At 39.8% G+C, this 14527-nt stretch overlaps 1 protein-coding gene across 1 annotated transcript in view; it reads right to left on the bottom strand.

Annotated features, from left to right (window-relative positions):
* The window catches only part of TAFA2 (TAFA chemokine like family member 2), a 488455-nt gene extending 485429 nt beyond the window's left edge, over positions 1-3026 (bottom strand). Inside the window, exon 1 of the mRNA XM_032284561.1 lies at positions 1055-3026. The gene's annotated coding sequence lies outside the window, so the exon portion shown is untranslated. The remainder of the gene's footprint in view (positions 1-1054) is intronic.
* Positions 3027-14527: the final 11501 nt, after the last annotated feature.

The following is a 14527-nucleotide window of genomic DNA, read 5'->3' as shown; positions in this document are numbered from 1 at the left end:
ATTGGGAAGCCTCGCGTCCACCGGAAGGCTCTGCGAGCGTCTATGGTTCGTCCTTTTCAGACTGGGTAACTCAACCTGCAGTTCTTGGAGAAATAGGGCAACGGATCTCAAACTTTCCTTTGCAAAGGCAGTTTCTGGAAATAACACGTTCCCCATTGATAAGTGAAGATCAGTAGCCTAAAGAAAACACTTCTTGGTAGGCACCTGGCCTTTTAGAATTGAAGGCGGAAGGGATGGCAAAGCAGTTAGGAGAAAACCAGTGCTACTACTAGCAAGATCTGGGAGACATCTACCCGGAAAGAAATGAAAAACCATTAGTTTCCTGAAGCCATTCTTATTCTGAACGCTCTTCATCAGAGGATCGATTACTAAAGCTCCCTTGTAGTAGCCTTTTATAAAAGCTTTTTTTCATTCAGTAAGAAAGCTCCCCATCCCAAATCCAAATAAACCTTACATAGATGAGGATCGGGAAATTATCAGCTTGGTTCTTTATGAAAATAGTTAGCTGTGGAGAAATCAATAGTCTCATTGAAACACCCACCTTCTGCAAACAGGCCTGAGAATTAACTAATCAGAAGTGGACAAAAAGTAGGGATTTCAGAAAGATGGCCTGACACATCCCATTGATATTCCCTCGAACGAGACCCCCAACTCCTTATTAAGAGTCCAAAATGGTTACTGGCCGGGATGGGTCTGGGTAAGGAATCCAATTAAAACCCACTTCAATCCTCGACCTGGTCTTTTGCTGTATTAGAAGAAATGGGGCAGAGAGGGAGGCACCGCTCCATGGAGCCTCCTCTCGTGCTCCGATCCCCTCTCGGCGCCTCTCTACTCCGCCCTACCCTGCCTGACTGCCCTCGAGGGAGACGCCGGCCGAAGGACCCGCATCTGCCCTCACCTCTCGCCTTTCCCGGGCGATCCCCCTACAGCCCCCGACCCCCCGAGAAAGGGGAGGGGAGACGTGTGCCCACAGGAGCTTCCGGGACCGCGGTCCTGCAGTTGCCTCTCCAGTCCCCAGCGCTGGCCGGCGACCCGAGGCGCGGCTCGCACCTACCTGCAGCCCCGCTTCCCGGTGGCGGCAACACCTAGCGATGCTCCTGCAGGTTTTGCGGGCCAGCGCCAGCCTTATCGCTCTCGCATCGCTTCCAAGATGCCAATCCGCCGTCACCATCCAGGGGCATAGGGAACCGAAGTCTGGTGCTGTGTGCTCGTGGACGGCGGCGTGTGAGTGAATGTGGCCCTGAGCGTGCAAGTGTGCGCGCGCGTGTGTGGATGTGTTTCCTCCTCCGATGGCAAGTAGGACTCAGGAATCTCTTGACATCCGAACTGGAATCCCCCTAAAGCGGGTGAAGGTGAGCCTGATCCTTCTCCCCCCTTCTTTATTCCACAGTATCAAAGTAATCAAAAGATTTCTTTACTGAGGAAAAGCCAACGTCCCGCAGCCCTTGGCAGCGCCCGCGGTCGCCCGCTGTCCTCGCCGGATGCGCGCTGTGCGCTCAGCTCCCTGGACTGCAAGAATCAAGGCGGTCTTGTAGCAATTACCGCTCTTGTTCCATCTCTGATTTGTTTGCTTTTAACGCCTAGTAAAGACTTTTCCTCTCCCCTCACGTCGTCTCTCCCTCTCACACACACACACATTCACACATCCTCCGTTCCCTCTCTCTTGCCCTCCCTCTTGTTCTCTAGGGAAAGGCAATTGGACGGAATGATTCACCTTCAGGAAAGCAGCCTCGGCCACGCACTTCTCGAGTTCCCCGGTTCTCGCAGGTACCCGGGCTCCAGCGTGGCGGAGTTGCTGGGAGGCTCGGGACAGGAAGGAGAGGCTCTGAGCTCGGCCAAAGTCCCCCCGCCAGACGCTCGCGTTCCTCGGTGCGGGTGCCCCTGTGCCCACTGCTCGCAAATAGGTCCCCGCTGGTGCCCTCGCGGAGACTTTGCCCCTTCCACTCGAGTCCACTTAGCAGCAACTCCTGGCCAGCTTCAGCCCCTCAATCCCGCCTCGAAGTGCTGAGGGCAGAGCCCCGCGCAGCCCACCCGCTGCCCTTCTAGGCATCGTGGGCTGGAAGGAAGGGAAACCCGCCGATGTCCCCCTGGCAGCAGTGCCCTGGCACCGTCACCAACGAGAAAGTGCGAGTTGCCACATCCAACACGAGCGAGCAGGTATCGCCTGTGTCACTTCGCTAAAGGCGGTAGGGGAGAAAGAAAGGAGCGGGGGGAGGGGGCCGAGGAAAAAAATCCAGATTTCCAGAGGAGAAAGAAGCCGTTTAGCAAGCAAAGCCTCCTCTCCGAGTCCCACCCCAGGCGCTGTACTGTCAAAAGACACTGATGCTAATCTTTTAGAAAGTCGCCATAAAGGGCAGAGCCCCCTCCACTCTGGAACCCTATTCCAGCCAGCCCGGCTGTCCAGGGAATACAGAGTGACTTGGCTCCCCCGTATAGTGCAGAGAGAATGCAGGAGGAGATAGGTCCTGAGACTCCAGGTTGAGTTAAGCAGTAAAATGGGATGGGAGGACCAAGCGACGTTGCCTCCCTTCTCTCTCCCAACAGCCAGTTCTGTGAGCCCCAGCAACTGCCGCTGAGAGCAAACAACGGTCCTGCAGAAAAAGAACGAGACAGTAAAAGATGCGGAGGCAATTCGTATAAAAGCTGGACTATGTCTCCCTCTAGAGGGACAATCGGGTTAGAACGCTTTACTAGCTGTAACAGACCAATTTCTCTCTATAAAGAAAAAGAAAACAGCATTTGGTTTCAGATAATTTGCATTTTTACAAATTAGAACTTCTCAAGGATTTAGAGGGAGGATTTTTACTGCAGCCCTGTTAAGCAAAGCCCTTGCTAAAGAAACGTCGTGATATTCATGACAATGGAAGGTCGTGGCCTTACACGTTTGGTCAAATTGGGTGTTGGTTTAAGCACTGTCTTCAAAGGCTCACTTCGATCATATTTGGAGATGACCAAAATCTTAATCTAGTGATTAGAAGACTATTCAAAAGTAAATAAACAGTAAGAATTAATTCAGAAAAAGAAAATCTGAAACAAAGAAAGGGAATGCTGACCTAGGAAATCTTACAAGGAGGGAGAAGTCAAGAATCTGGTTTTGGAGCCAGTTTTCATACCTCTTTCTCAACTAGACCAATAATTGTCAAGATAGGTAAATTCCTTCTGGCTCTAAAAATCTGTGCTTTTATATAGCTGTGATTCACTGAAACCATTGGACAAATTAGGTATCACATGCTCTCTTTACCAGTTAAAAAATAAACATAATACTACCTACATATTTACAAAGAAATATGGAATATATGCTTCACTTAGCTATTTTATCTTAACATGCTTAGTAAATCAACCATATTTTGTGGTCATTTTTATAAAAGGTAGCTCCACCAATTTTATAAGATTTGTTACTTCAGTCAGAGTCAAGCTAGTCCCATCTGTAACCTTAATATTTAGATTTTTGTGAACTTACCACTTGAATTGGGGATTTGCTTTCAAAATGTTTCGGTATGTTCAAAAATTATAAAATATGTATTAAAGTTATTATTAAACATCATCCATTCATTCATTCTGAATTTTTGGAGCAGTTCTATTTTAACTTGATAATCTAACTTAGCATAGGCATAAAGAAAAAAAAATGTATTTTTTTTAAATAACTGAGACTAGTTGAAATCATTTAAAACAAAGCACCAAAACTAAGGCAAGTTTTACCCTTGCAACTAACTGTTCTCTGGCAGATTTGAGCTGGTCTAGGAGTACATGGTAATCATTTGTTTCCAAGGAACTCTCAGATAGTCTCTTTCAAAAGATTTATGCCATGCGATTAAATATTTCATTCCACTTACATGGTAACTTATATCCAGGAAAGCAACGTTTATATTTTAAAACACCTGGCACTGTTTCACTGCAAATCTTACAGTAATTTTCTGTCTGTTGTGTTAAATAGTGGGATGAAATCCAAGCAGGAATGACATTGGAAATTTGGACTCTGTACTAGAAAGAAGTCACAAAATTACCTTAGAACACTGGCTTTTTGTGCACGCGTGCGCACATACACACCCAAAACATAAAGCATACATTATAATCTTTCTAGCTTCCAATTCATTAACTTTTTGTGGTTGTAGAGGAATCTATAGTTTTGTCATATTGTTAAAACTTTATTTTCATTGTTTAAGTGTGGGACATTTTCAGCCTTATTTTTCTAACTAAACCCACTGTGTTTTTACAAACATATGAAAAAGTTAGTAAAGAGAACAGATAAATAAGTTAATTATGAAACATAACAAAATTGCTTTTCCAGTGTCATATGATGCTGAAATTTTATAATAACCTGTGTGTGTGCTTTTTATGAATAATTCCCAATAATTTTTAGATCAAGATATTCCTATTTCCAGCATCTCCTAAACAAAACAAAAGCTTTTGCATTCTCTTTGAAAGGAACAAAATATATTCTCCTAGTTTAACAGAAATTCTGTGTTGATACTTCTTACCTTCTACAGGAATACCTCAAAAATGTTGCTGGTTTGGTTCCAAACCACCACAAATATTGCAATAAAGTGAGTCACACAATTTTTTTGGTTTCTCAATGTATATGAAAGTTATGTTTACACCATACTGAGGTCCATTAGGTATGCAATAGCATTTTGTCTTAAAATATATATACATAACTTACCTTGAAAGTGGTTTAATGCTTTTTTAAAAATAAAAAGTATAATGATCATCTGAGCCTTCAGCAACTCCTAATCTTTTTGCTGGTGGAGAGTCTTGCTTCAGTGTTGAGGGCAGCTCATGGATCAGGGTAGTAGTTGCTGAAGGTTGGAATTGGTGTGACAATTGCTTAAAATAAGACAATAATGAAGTTTGCTGTCAGTTGACTCTTCTTTTCACAAAACATTTCTCTGTACCATGGAATGCTGCTTGATAGGATTTTATCCATAGTAGAATTTTTGTCAAAATTAAGTTAGTCCTCTCAACTCTGCCACTGCTTTATCGGTCAGATTTACAAAATATTCTAAATTCTTCGTTGTCATTTCAGCAATATTCAGAGCATCTTGTCCAGGAGTAGATTCCATCTCAAAAAACAAAAAAAAAAACTACTGTTTTTACTCATCCACAGAAGCAACTCTTCTAGCATCTAGAATGGTGAATCCTCTCCAGGCGCTTTTCAATTTACTTTGCCCAGATCCATCAGAGGAATCATTATGTTTGACAGATGTAGCCTTACAAAATGTATTTCTTAAATAAGAAGACTTGAAAGCGAAAATTACTCCTTGACCTATGGGCTGCAGAACAGATATTATCAACCTTCTTGTATATCTTCATCAGAGCTGTTGGATGACCAGATGTATTGACAATAAACAGTAATATTTTGAAAGGAATCTTTTTGTGGAGCCAGTAGCTCTCAACAGTAGGCTTAAAATATTTAATATGCTATAAACAAATATGCTAATATCAGATTTTCTTTTCCCATTTCTAAAACACAGGCAGAGTAGATTTGTTATAATTCTTAAGGAACATTATAATTTTCAGAATAGTAAATGAGCATTGGCTCCAACTTAAAGTCACCAGCTACGTTTTACTCTCACAAGAGAGTCATCCTGTCCTTTGAAGCTTCAAAGCCAGGCACTGACTTCTCTCTAGCTGGGAAAGTCCCAGATGTCATCCTCTTCCAATATAAAGATGTTTCACTTACATTGAAAATCTGTTGTTTAGTGTATCCACCTGCATCAATGATTTGGCTAGATCTTCAAGATAACTTTCTGCAGCTTCTGCATAAGCACTTGCTGCTTCACCTTGTACTGGTGTATTATGGAGACAGCTTCTTTCTTTAAATCTCATGAACCAAACTCTGCTAGTTTCAAATTTCTCTTCTGAAGATTCTTCACCTCTCTCTCAGCCTTTATAGAATTGAATAGGGTTAATTTGCTCTGGATTGGACTCTGGCTAATAGGAATGTTGTGGCTGGTTTGATCTTCTCTCTAGACCACCAAAGCTTTCTCCATGTCAGCAATAAGACTTTTGCTTTCTTATCATTTGTGTGTTCAGTGGAGTAGCACTTTTCATTTCTTTCTTGAACTTTTCCTTTGCATTCACATCTTGGCTAGCAGTTTGGCTCAAGAGGCCTAGTTCTCGGCTTTTGACATGCCTTCCTCATTAAGCTGAATCATTTCTAGCTTTTGATTTAAAGTGAGAGACATGAGACTGCTCCTTTCACTTGAACACTTACAGACCACTGTAGGGTTATTAACTGGCCTAATTTCAATATTAGGTCAGGAAATAGGGAGACCCCAGGAGAGAGAGGTAGTTGGGAGAACAGCCAGTTGGTGAAACAGTCAGAACCACACATTTATTAACTAAATTTGCCATCTTACATGCACACAGTTCATTGCAACCTAAGACAATTATAATAGTAACATCAAAGACCCGTGATCATAGACCACCATAACAGATACAAGAATAATGAAAAAGTCTGAAATATTGTGAGAATTACCAAAATCTAACACAGAGACATGAAGTGGGCACATGCTGCTGAAAAAATGGCACTGAGAAACTTGTTTAACACAGGATTACCACAAACCTTAAATTTGTAAAAATAAAATATTAACAACAAATAAAAGCAATATCTGCAATGTGCAGTAAAGGAGGGGTCTCCAATCCCCAGGAACTGGTACCCTCCCTGTTAGTAACTCAGCCTCACAGCAGGGGTGAGCTGTGGGCAAATGAGCATCACTGCCTGAGCTCCATCTCTTGTCAGATTAGCTGCGGCATTCGATTCTCATAGGAGCCTGAACCCTATTGTAAACTGGACATGCAAGGAATCTAGATTGTGTGCTCCTTATAAGAATCTAATGCCTGATGATCTGAGGTGGAACAGTTTCATCCTGAAACCATTCCCCACCAACTGTCTATTGAAAAAATTGTCTTCCATGAAACCGGTCCCTGGTGCTGAAAAGGTTGGGGACCACTGCAATAAAGTGAGGCACAACAAGCTGAGGAATAGCCATATTTATTTAAATTGCCATCCTCCTCAACTCTAAGCAGTAAAAAATCATTTCCTTAAATGCTGAACTTAACTGGATTATAACTCTGTTGTAGCTTTCCATGTTCTGCTCACTAAAATATCACTTTGGTGTACTTCAGGCTTTTTCTTTTTTGCCTTTTATAGAAAACTATTGAAGTATAATTGACACACAATTAACTGCATATATTTAAAGTGTACAATTTGATGAGTTTTGACATATAGGCATATCTATGAAACCACCAGTCAAAATACCAAATGTTTCCATTCCCCCAAAAGTTACCTCATGCCCATTTATAATCTATAGCTTCTTCCACTCCAGTCTCCAGCGTCCACTGACCTAGTTTCTTGTTTGCACTTTCCAGTTTATATAAATTGAATCATACTTAATGTGTCCTTTTCTGTCAGGCGTCTTTCCATTGCCATAATTATTTTCAGATCATCTGTGTTGTTGTACATAGCAATAGGTCATTCTTTTTTTACCTCCAAGTAGTATATCACATTATAGATATACCACAATTTCTTTAACCATTCACCCCTTAATGAACATTTGGGTTACTTCTAGTTTGGGGATATTAAAAATAAAGCTGCTAGGAACATTTGTGAAGAGGGCTTGGATGAATCTATGTTTTCATTGCTCTTGGGTTACTACCTAGAAATGAAATGGCTGGATCATATGGTAGGGTATGTTTAACTTAAAAAAAAAAAAATCTGAAGTGTCTGTGCCATTTTGTATTCACATCGCTGTGGTGGAAAGCTTCTGAAGCACTACAAGTTTTCTGCCAGAAGCTTTGTATGTTATCCAAACTCCTTACCTCAAATCCCCACAGCATCTCATAAAGCAGATAATATAAACTCATTTAACACATGAACAAACGTGAGACACTTTACCTGTTACTAAGTATTGGAGCTGAGATTCAAACCAGATCTATCTGAAGACAGAGCCAGTCACTGATATTTGCTTGGCTTGGTTTTGTTTTTGTTTTCCCAGCTTCCTCTCTTTTTGCCTCCAACACCACTAGTAAAACATGTGGTCTCCTATATCACAAAGAGATCAAATTCATTTGGATCTGGATATGGAAAAGGCTTTAGCCAGAGAACCTGAGTTCATTCGTAAGAATAGAGAGATGAGATTAGTGGGCAAGACACAATAAGGAAAAAAATTAGCTCTGGCTCCCCTCAGTGTTCTGTAAGATATGGTATTATAACAATTAAATAAAAACGTATGAGTTCTAGTTCATAGTTCATAGCTTGTAGGAGTGCTGCCTACAAGCTATTCATCCCCATTTGTCTCCTCTTATTTTATTTGATGCTAACCAAGTTATTTCTATCTTATGCAATAATGTCTCTCTCATTTATCTTTTAAGTGTTTTTTAAAAACATTTACAGAATATTTTCATGTAATCAGGTGAACAGAAAGAAGCACAGAATTCATTCTGCATAACCCAAGGTTACATGCATGTTATTAACTTATACTATCCCCCTCCCCTAGCATGGTACCTAACACACAATAAATACTCCATAAATACTTTGTGGCCAAAAATCAGAAAACCAAACAGGCCAACTGAGTAGACACACGCCATGGAGATAAGTCAAGAAGACCGTCTCACAAAGTGATGTGAAAAACAACTGAGGCAGGAAAACTGTCCTACGTGTAGTAGACAAATACAACAAACCACCCCAAAACTTAGTGACTTAAAGAGGAAACATTTATTTAGCTCACATTTCTGTGGTCTCAGTTGGGGCTTACTCATGTGTCTGCAATCAACCGGCAGTGTATTGCCTCAGTCATTATCTGACAATTGGCTAACTGTAAGCTCAAGTATTGGAGATAAGTAGGCCATATGCCTTTTTATTTTATTTTACTTTAAGTTCCTGGATACATGTGCAAGACATGTATGTTTTGTTACATAGGTAAACATATACCATTGTGCTTTGCTGCACCTATCAACCCATCACCTGGGTTTCAAGCCCAGCATACATTACTTTTTATTCTGATACTCTCTCTCCACACCCCACCAACCCTATCAGGCCCCAGTGTGTGTTGTTCCCCTCCCTGTGTTCATGCGTTCACATTGTTCAGTTCCCACTTATAAGTGAGAACATGTGGTGTTTGGTATTCTCTTCCTGCATTAGTTTGCCGAGGATAAGGGCTTCAAGCTCTATCCATTTCCCTGCAAAAGACATCATCTCATTCCTTTTTACAGCTACATAGTATTCTATGGTGTAATATTATGTAAAAAAAAAAAATATATATATATATAACATTTTACATAATGTTATATATATATTATATATATACATAATGTTATATATGTTAACATATTATATATATATAACATAATGTTTTATATATATATATATAACATTTTCTTTATCCAGTCTATCATTGGTGGGAGTTTGTGTTGATTCCGTATCTTTACTATTGTGAATAGTGTGGCAATGAACATACATGTGCATGTATCTTTATAATAGAATGATTGATGCTTCTTTGAGTAATACCCAGTAATGGGATTGCTGGTATTTCTTGTTCTGGATCTCCCAGGAACTGCCACACTGTCTTCCACAATGGTTAAACTAATTTACACTCCCACCAACAGTGTAAAAGCATTTCTATTTCTTCACATCCTCTCCAGCATCTGTTGTCTCCTGATTTTTTAATAATCGCCATTCTAACTGTTGTTTCTTGCTTTTAAGTAATTGCTATTCTGATTGGTGTGAGATGATATCTCATTGTGGTGTTAATTTGCATTTCTCTAACTAGCAGTGATGTTGAGCTTTTTTCACATGCTTGTTAGTTGTATATATGTGTTCCTGTCCTTCGCCCACTTTTTAATAAGGTTGTTTGTTTTTTTCTTGTAAGTTTGTTTAAGTTCCTTGTAGTGTCTGGATATTAGACCTTTGTCAGATGGATAGATTGCAAAAATTTTCTCTCATTCTGTAGGTTGTCTGTTCACTCTGAAGATAGTTTCCGTTACTGTACAGAGCTCCTAGGTTTAATTAGATCCCATTTGTCAATTTTTGCTTTTATTGAGATTGCTTTTAATGTTTTCATCATGAAATCTTTCTCCAAGCCTATGTACTAAATGGTATTGCTTAGATTTTCTTCTAGAGTTTTAATTTTTTTGGATTTTATATTTAAGTCTTTAATCCATCATGAATTAATTTTTGTATAACGCCTAAGGAAAGGATCCAGTTTCATTTTCTGCATATGGTAGCCAGTTCTCCCAGCAAGGTTAATTAAACAGGGAATCCTTTCTCCATTGCTCATTTTTGTCAGGTTTGTTGAAGATCAGATGGTTGTAGATGTGCAATCTTATTTCAGAGATATCTATTCTGTTCCATTGGTCTATCTGTCTGTTTTTGTATCAGTACCATGCTGTTTTGGTTACTTCAAACTGTACTTCAAACAGGTAGTGCGATGCCTCCAGCTTTGTTCTTTTTGCTTAGGAGTCTCTTGGCTATATGGGCTCTTTTTTGGTCCCATATGAATTTTAAAGTAGTTTTCTCTAATTCTGTAAAAAATGTCAATGGTAGTTTAATGGGAAAAGCATTTAATCTGTAAGTTACTTTAGGCAGTATGGCCATTTTCACAATATTAATTCTTCCTATCCCTGAGCACAGAATAAATGACTTTCCATTTGTTTGCATCCTCTCTTATTTCCCTGAGCAGTGGTTTGTAGTTCTCCTTGAAGAGGTCCTTCACATCCCTTGTTAGCTGTATTCCTAGATATTTTATTCTGTTTGTATCAAGTGTAATGGGAATTCATTCACGTTTTGGTTCTCTGCTTGTCTGTTGTTGGTGTATGGAAATGCTTGTGATTTTTGTACGTTGATCTTATATCCTGAGACTGCTAAATTTGCTTATCAGCTTAAGAAGCTTTTGGTCTAGAAAGCTGATGGGGTTTTCTAGATATAGAATCATGTCATCTGCAAACAGAAACAGTTTGACTTCCTCTCTCCCTATTTGAACACATTATATTTCTTCCTCTTGCCTGACTTCCCTGGCTAGAACTTCCAATACTATGTTGAATAGGAGTGGTAAGAGAAGGCATCCTTGTCTTGTACTGGTTAAAGGAATGCTTCCAGCTTTTGCCCATTCAGTATGACATTGGCTGTGAGTTTGTCATAAAAAGCTCTTTTTATTTTGAGGTGTGTTCCATCAATACCTAGTTTATTGAGAGTTTTTTTTTTTTAACATTTTTTATTGTAACAAAAATGAATCATATTAAATAAATGGGAAAAAATAATTTTAAATATTGAGAGTTTTTTACATGAAGGGGTGTTGAATTTTTATCAAAGGCTACTAAGATAATCAGGTGGTTATTGTCTTTAGTTCTGTTTATGTGATGAATTACATTTATTGATTTCCATATGTTGAACCAGTCTTGCATCCTGGGGATGAAGCCCACTTGATCATGGTGGATGAGGTTTTTGATGTGCTACTGGATTTGGTTTGCCAGTATTTATCGAGGATTTTTGCAACAATGTTCATCAGGGATACTGGTCTGAAGTTTTCTTTTTTTTGTTGTAACTCTGCAAGGTTTTGGTATCAGGATGATGCTGGCCTCATAAGGTAAGTTGGGAGGGTCTCTCCTTTTTAACTATTTCAAATCATTTCAGAAGAAATGGTACCAGCACCTCTTCATTCCTCTGGTATAATTCAGCTGTAAATCTGTCTGGTCTTAGGCTTTTTTTGGTTGGTAGGCTATTTATTACTGCCTCCATTTCAGAACCTGTTATTGGACTATTCAGGGATTCAACCTCTTCTGGGTTCAGTCTTGAGACGGTGTATGTGTCCAGGAATTTATTCATTTCTTCTAGATTTTCTAGTTTATTTGCATAGATGTGTTTATAGTATTCTCTGATGGCTGTTTCTCTGATTTCTCTAGGGAAAAAATTCTCTGATTTCTGTGGAGTCAATGATGATATCCCCTTTATCATTTTTTATTGTGTCTATTTGATTCTTCTCTCTTTTCTTCTTTATGAGTTTAGTTAACAGTCTATCTATTTTATTATTTTTTCAAAAAACAAGCTCCTGGATTAGCTGATTTTTAAGGGATTTTTATAACTCATCTACTTCAATTCTACTGTGATCTTGGTTATTTCTTGCCTTCTGCTAGCTTTGGGGTTTGTTTGTTTGCCCTTGGTTTTCTAGTTCTTTTAGTTGTGATGCTAGATTTGAAATCTTTCTAGCTTTTTTTTTTTTTTTTTTTTTTTTGAGACAGTGTCTCACTCTGTAGTGCAGGCTGGAGTGCAATGGTGCAATCTTGGCTCACTGCAACCTCCACCTCCCAGTTCAAGCGATTCTCCTGCCTCAGCCTCCCTAGTAACCAAGGTTATAGGTACCCACCACCATGCCCAGCTAATTTTTGTCTATTTTTAGTAGAGACAGGACTTCACTATGTTGGCCAGGCTGGTCTCAAACTCCTGACCTCAGGTGATCCACCCACTTCAGCCTCCCAAAGTGCCAGGATTATAGGTGTAAGCCACCATGCCCAGCCCTTTCTAGTTTTTTGATGTGGGCATTTAGTGCTATACATTTCCCTGTTAATACTGCTTTAGCTGCACCCCAGAGATTCTGGTACTCTGTCTCTTTGTTCTGATTGTTTTCTAAGAATTTCTTGATTTCTGCCTTAATTTCATTATTTACCCAGGAGTCATTCAGGAGCAAGCTGTTCAATTTACATATAGCCATGTGGTTCTTTTTTTTTTTTTTTTTTTTGAAACAAAGTCTTGCTTTGTCACCCAAGCTGGAGTGCAGTGTTATGATCTCAGCTCACTACAACCTCCATCTTCTGGCTCAAGCAATTCTCAAACTTCAGCTTCCCAAGTAGCTGGAACTAAGGGCACATTCCTCCATGCCCAGCTAATTTCTGTATTTTTAATAAAGACAGCGTTTCACCATGTTGGCCAGGCTGGTCTTGAACTCCTGACCTCAAGTGATCCACCCTCCTTGGCCTCTGAAAGTGTTGGGATTACAGGCCTGAACCACCACATCTGGCCTACACGTAGCTATGTGGTTCCGAGTGAGTTTCTTAAATCTTGTGTTCTGATTTGATTGTGCACTGTGGTCTGAGAGACTGTTTGTTATGATTTCAGTTCTTTTGCATTTGCTGAGGAGTATTTTACTTCGAATTATGTGATTGAGTTTAGAGTAAGTGCTATTTGGCACCAAGAATAATGTATATTCTGTTGTTTTGAGTGGAGAGCTCTGTAAATATTTATCAGGTCCACTTGATCCAGAGCTAAGTTCATGTCCTGAATATCCTCGTTAATTTTCTGTCTCAATCATCTGTCTAATATTGACAGTGAGGTGTTAAAGTCTCCCGCTATTATTGTGTGGGGAGTCTATGTAGGTCTCTAGGAACTTCTTTTATAAATCTGGGTGTTTCTGTATTGAGTGCCTATATATTTAGGAAAATTAGCTCTTCCTGTTGAATTTAACTCTTTACCATTATGTAATGCCTGTCTTTGTCTTTCTTTATCTTTGTTGGTTTAAAGACAGTTTTGACAGAAACTAGGATTGCAACCCCTGCTCCTTTCGGCTTTCCACCTGCTTGGTAAATTTTCCTCCGCCCTTTTATTTTGCATCTATGTGCATCTTTGCCCATGAGATGGGTCCCTTGAATACAACACAGCTATGGGTCTTGACTCTTTACCCAGCTTGCCATTCTGTGTCTTTTAATTGGAGCATTTAGCCCATTTACATTCAAGGTTACAATTGTTTTATGTGAATTTGATACTACCATCATGATGCTAGCCGGTTATTTTGCAGACTTGTTGATGTAGTTGCTTCATAGTGTCTTTGGTCTGTGCATTTCAGTGTGTTTTTATAGCTGCTGGTAATGGTTTTTCTTTTCCAGATTTAGTGCTTCCTTCAGGAGCTCCTGCAAGGCAGGCCTTGCTTGTTTAGAAAGGATCTTATTTCTCCTTTGCTTATGAAGCTTTGTTTGGCCAGATATGAAATTCTGGGCTGGAAATTATTTTATTTAAGAATGTTGACTATTGGTCCCCAACCTCTTCTGGCTTGCTGGGTTTCTCTAGAGAGGTCCACTGTGAGTCTGGTGAACTTCCCTTTGAAGGTGACCTAGCCTTTCTCTCTGGCTGCCCTTAACATTTTTTTTCCTATATTTTGACCTTGGACAATCTAATGATTATGTGTCTTGCGGTTGATCTACTCATGGAGTATCTTACTGGGGTTCTCTGAATTTCCTGGATTTGAATGTTGGCCTGTCCTGCTAAGTGGGGAAAGTTCTCCTGGATGATAACCCGAAATATGTTTTCCAACTTGGTTCCATTCTCCTTGTCTCATTCAGGTACATCAATCAGCAGTAGGTTCAGTCTTTTTATATAAACCCATACTTCTTGGAGGTTTTTTCATTCCTTTTTATTCTTTTTTCTCTAATCTTGTCTGCCTGTGTTATTTCCACAAGATAATCTTTGACCTCTCAAATTCCTTCCTCTTCTTAGTCTATTTAGCTATTGATACTTGTGGTTGCATTGTGATGTTCTTATGCT

The sequence above is a fragment of the Sapajus apella genome, unplaced genomic scaffold, assembly GCF_009761245.1.
Source record: "Sapajus apella isolate SASKATOON/1434 unplaced genomic scaffold, GSC_monkey_1.0 scaffold2, whole genome shotgun sequence".
NCBI classification, from domain to species: domain Eukaryota; kingdom Metazoa; phylum Chordata; class Mammalia; order Primates; family Cebidae; genus Sapajus; species Sapajus apella.
The sequence above is the reverse complement of the archived record's forward strand: the minus strand, read 5'-3'. Positions and strand labels throughout refer to the sequence as shown.